This window comes from Triticum dicoccoides, chromosome 7B, assembly GCF_002162155.2.
Source record: "Triticum dicoccoides isolate Atlit2015 ecotype Zavitan chromosome 7B, WEW_v2.0, whole genome shotgun sequence".
In the NCBI taxonomy this organism is placed as follows: domain Eukaryota; kingdom Viridiplantae; phylum Streptophyta; class Magnoliopsida; order Poales; family Poaceae; genus Triticum; species Triticum dicoccoides.
In genome coordinates, this window is record NC_041393.1 from 668,958,079 (window position 1) to 668,963,599 (window position 5,521).

Consider the following 5,521-nt stretch of genomic DNA (forward strand, 5'->3'; position numbering starts at 1 on the left):
CCAAACGTCGGTGCCACCAGTCGAAAGATGGTCTAGTGACACTTAACACTTGCTTCTTGACGTTTGTCCCAATGTGTTTGATAGGGTAAATACCTCCTCTACCCCTGCCGCGAAGAAGAACCCTCCTCGTTTCCAGATCCTTTACAAGGAAAAAATGAGGGTGAATTTCAACAAAGGTGTCATTACCAATGGCAAGTTTATTTGCCGAAATCAGATTTTTGTGGCCTCCGGAACATGAAGGACATCGTTTAGATGAAGATTACGATCAGGGGTTGAAATAGTTGTGTGAACGATATGATCAATAGCCATACCTGAACCGTTGGCAGTGTGAATTTGCTCGTTGCCGGTGTACCTCTCTCGGACGGTCAGCTTCTCCAAGTCGCCAGTGATATGGTCAGTGGCTCCACTGTCCATATACCAGTTCGTGTCTACGCCGTACTGGGGAGCAGCCACATTCATCGAGCACTTTTCTCCCCCTTGATAGGAGGAGTTGTAGCGCTTCCAGCTCTTCCATGATGGATGCCCAAGCTTGCCGCAGATCTGACATGTGGGCTTGGCATCGGGATTGTTGTTGTAGTTCCCGCCACCACCGCCACCGCCGTTGCCTCCTGTGTTGCCACGAGCAGGCCGCTGCCTTGGACTTCGTCTTGCTGTCGTCGGAGGTGACCTCAATGGTCACGGGGGGCACCACCTGGTCGAGCTCGAGGTAGTTTTGCATCTGCCCCCCCCCCCTCGCGCGGATGGCCGAGAGGACGATCTCCCTCCATAGAGCCTCGTTTCCTCTTGTGAGCTTCTCGGTGACGCTGTGTGCAAATGGTGTTGAGGGGAAGGAGGTGGAGCTTGAAGATGTCGCCATGGATGTGTGCGAGGTAGGCTCTGATACCATGAAAGAAGAGGCAGGAAGCGTATGCACTTGCGGCAGGGACACGTACGTGTTTATATAGCACATAGATACATCATCGGCAGGTTGTTGTTGGCTTGACCCCTAGTCCAAGACTACACAAGATAGAGATAAAATCCATCTAACAACCTACCAAGCTACAACTCACGCACGCACACAATTACACCGTGACATGTCACGGTACAACTACTAGCCTATCATTTAACAAAGTTCAATCCTGAAGATTTGGTTTTTCATAAAGATGCATTCTCTGTTGGTTTCATTCTGTGCAATGCTTAGACCTCTAATTCTACCAAAGGAAGAAATAATGGATTTTTTTCATGTTCAACTTCATCTTGTGAACATGCTTTGTTTATTATCTACGCCCCAGGCTGTAAAGTTATTTCGCTATTTCATCACAGCTTCGAAGTGAAAGAAACAATTGATTTGCTAATTCTCATCAAGATTGGAATTAGCAAAGTCTCATCTAACACCTTGTAACGACCAACCTAATAAGTTCTAGGTGTGTGTGCTTACCATTCCAGCCCTAAATTGATCACCAACATACACGGTGCTGATGTACTTGATACCAAACGCAAATGCACCATTCTCTATTGCATCACAAATATCCAGAATAACATACTCCCTCCATTCCAAAATAAGTGTTGTGGTTTTAGTTCAAATTTGAATTAAAACCATACACTATGCTCTCAAAGGAATAAAAAATATATGTGCTACAATCATGCCATTTTCGAGCATCAAACACTTACTTTCTACAAAGATACGAACATAAGTGACGGATTTTATGTTATATTTGCAGCTGGTCTCAGCTGTTGGCACTCTCTTCTTTTTCCCAAAGTAAGTTGAAGGTAAATTTCAAAGTTAGTGGTCATTTTTTCCTTTAATTTAAATTGGTGTGCGCACACTGTCTTGAGGGAACAAATCAGTTTTCTATAGCATCATTTCTTTGAGCATTGTATAAAGTTTTAGAAGTTCAATATTTTTAAAATTGTGCTATATACTATATGATCTCTAGTGTATAGAAGATAAAATCCAAACTTTTACATGCTTTTTCCAAGGTCTCGAGCATAGCCATGTCCTATAAACCTCACATCATGAGTTGATTCATCATATGTGTGAATTCAAGCTCTCATCATATTAGTGAGCATATTAAGCTCTCATCATATTAGTGAGCATATTAAGCTCTCGTCCAAATGTACTTAGGCAAAGTCTTATTATATGTTTCAACACTCTCTTGGATTTTTTTGATGCGACACTTTCTTGGGAATTTTGTTGGTGGCGTGGTGCTAACTCAAGCTTTATGAACAAAACAGGCAACAATGCTTTGCCTACAATACCAAATGATTCCCAGCCGAAGTATCTTATGCATTGTTATTTCCACGACTACATAAATGCGCGCCAACCTTTGGAAGAAAATGTTTTTGAAATACAGTATTCTTTTCTTTGAGAGCATTAATTCGGGTTAGTTATGATAAAAAATTGAAAATGGGCAGTGATTTTCTGAAAGTTTACTGGAATAAGAATATAGTCTAAAACAACCGGGAATTGTACTAACTTCTCCACTTTTGTTTTATCTTAAGGCTAAACTTATCTCCATAAAGAAGTGCTAATTTTATCAGCTAGGCATTACTCCCCGTTCTAACTGGATTGGTCAGTAAACAAGCTCTGTACTTTAAACCTTTGTCGGTGATGCCAAAATGACATTTGGATGCACAAATCCAAGAGAAGCTTGCATATCTAAAGTGATGCTAATGATCCTAGGTTGAGGAGAAGTTGCAAATCAAGCAACAATATTAGGAGTTGGGTTACACGTTTTAGTAGTTTTAATTTTTTGTATGCTCTGTAAATTCTTTTACTCTATAATATGCAAAATCTGCTCAATGAGATTAGAGCATCTTATATGCAAGCTATGTGTGCCATGGCCTATGTGTTACTTTCATGTGTTCAACCTTATCAATTTAATTCTGATTCATGATTCAAGGAAACAACTTTGTATGCTCAAAACTTATTTGATATTGGTTTCTTCGGGGTTCAAGCAATCATCTAAGTTTAAAATGGCAGAAAACTTATTTAATATTGTTTTTTTTCCGCCAAAAGGGCCAAAAAAATCCACAGAAACATCACACATGAAAATTAAAATAAAGCGTTGCGCTTTAGAGGTTCTGCGAAATACAGCGGCAGCGACATTGAGCCGGGTCTCATTCAGGTCGCCTGATACATGTGTTTTGAACAAGGACCTGTGCAACAACTACTCCTACGAAATAGTACAAACTCTTGTGTCTCCAGAATTCACACAAGTGACACACAACTCACTGATCTTCTGAGCCTGAGCTACACAGAACTCACATTTTGCACGTCTTGCAACGCTTTACTCTGAAACAATCAAACACATATACACTATATAACAAACCAACACCAAAAGCTAAGCAACGGTGTAGGTCTGTTTCTGGCAACCTTCTTCCATGCTAACACACGAAAACAGCCAAAAGAGAAACATGAGAAATTATCCGGGAGACAGATGATTCACTTTATGAAAGGGAACTCCCATCAACTCGAGGCAGATTTCCACCCTGAAAATGATTTAACAACAGTGAGACCTCACAGAAGAATCATTAGGCCTGATGCTACTTAATCATGGACCGAAATGCCAGTATGGCACTTACAAGTTACAGCATGGCTAGATCAGACTAGACTCGGCGTGAACCAGACTTCCAATGGGCAGATGGTTCCGTAATGACCTCCACCAGATGGGAAAGCCGCCTCGAGCGTCCGTCTTTTCAGGTCATAGACCTTCACGCCGCTCCATTGGTTATGGCGATTCTCGAAAGGGCGGCGCTTTCTGAGGCGTGGAGTTGTGAAATAGATACAATCCGGTTTTAGTTCGGGGAATTTTTTGGTTGATAAAATGCCTGGGCTATTCTGGCCGACGAAGGCCGCATGTCCCCGCAGAGCCTTCCCTGAGCTCAGTGCAACCCTTGTCTGACTCTTGAGGTCCAACCTGTCTATTTCAATCCTGATGTTGTTTCCACGGAGCGTGTCAAGAAAGACACGCACCTGCAGGAGATGACCCCAAGGTGTCGAAAGCAAATACCTAGTGATAACTGGGTCGTCGAACATGTCGTTGTCATCCTCGGCGATGACCGTCCTCTTCCTCGGTTTGTCTGGTCCACCAAAGTCCCATGACTTCAATATTCCTTCCATTGTCACCGCATAGAACCTTCCGCGGTGGTAGATACAATCGGCAAAGCTGTCCCCGCTTCTTTGGATCACCGAAACTTGTTGCCAATAGCTGTCTCCTATCCTTGCGAAAGAGAGGCGCTTGCCGTCCAGGTGGATGACCAGAGCGACAGCGCGACAAGTGGACGGAGGACCGGACAGCACAACCTTGTCGTAGAAACACGCGCCGGGAGACTGCACACCATGAACGTGTTCCATCATGTAACACCTGTAACGATAGCCCACGATTTTCCCTCCGTCTTCATAAACCCCCTCGATGCAAGATGCAAACCCAGTGATTGGCGGGAGCGGGATCAACGCCGCGGTGAAGGGGTTATATAGGACGAGATCCGAGAGCTCGTTCGCCATGATTAACCAGCCATGGGAGGCGCCGCAGCAGGCCACGGCTTGGCCCCCGGGAAAGCTGACCTGAAAAGTTCTATCAGGATCCAGTAGGCTCCGGTGCTCAGTGGTAGCAGCAGGATCCCATAGCCCACGACGCACACGCAGCTGTTGATCCCCTACCGGAAGAGGCTCGTCCGCCAAGGACACGAGCCAGGGCGTCTGGCGATATGGGACACAGCCGGCGGCCACAGATGCAGAACGCCATGACGAGCAGACAGCGCCGAAGGCGAGGGCCTCGGGGAGCTCGAGGAGATGCAGTATCCGGATGAGGAGGTCGATGAGGAGGTCCGACCAGCCCGAACTTGCATAAGGTCCCGCCATTGTGAAAGCTTCACGTTATATTCTTTTAGGAAGAAAGAACATGTAAGCAGATTGTATATAGCGAAGCAAAACAAGCCCGTGTACGTTGCCCACTCGGGTAAGGCCCCTTCCCTTTTCCCCTTGGAACTAATAAGTATACAATTCAATTGGCAAACCGATTTGTACTACCGTTCGGATTGACTGAGCCACTGAAAGAGCAAAATAAAAACTTGACAGCACAGCGCCATAGAATTCGCAATTCCATTCATGCTAGTTAACTGACGGCCTATATAATGAGCGAAGCAAAATCCATTCGAGTTCAGAAGGAGGGTCCCATCAACATTTTTGGTAGAAACAGAGGGCTTCCGTTGAACAGAACCAAACAATTCATCTTGATGAGAATATTAATCCGTGCGATCTTTCTAATCGTTGAGCGACAGATTGCGGTAGGGTTACTTACCCATAGCAGTGGCCTTCGGGAACTCATCATCGAGGGAGATAGGAGGGCCAGATGTGGAAGTATCTCCAATGGTCTTCTCCTCATCGGAAAGGAAAGAAAGGGGATCGGGATTAGGGGATGCGTGGAATCTGGCCGATTAGGAGGAGCGGCAGGGGGATGTGCCACAACCGTGCCGGCGGCGTAGGTTGTTGAGGGCTGCCATGGCGGGGGCATATGGGGTGGGAGGGCTGCTGGATTGC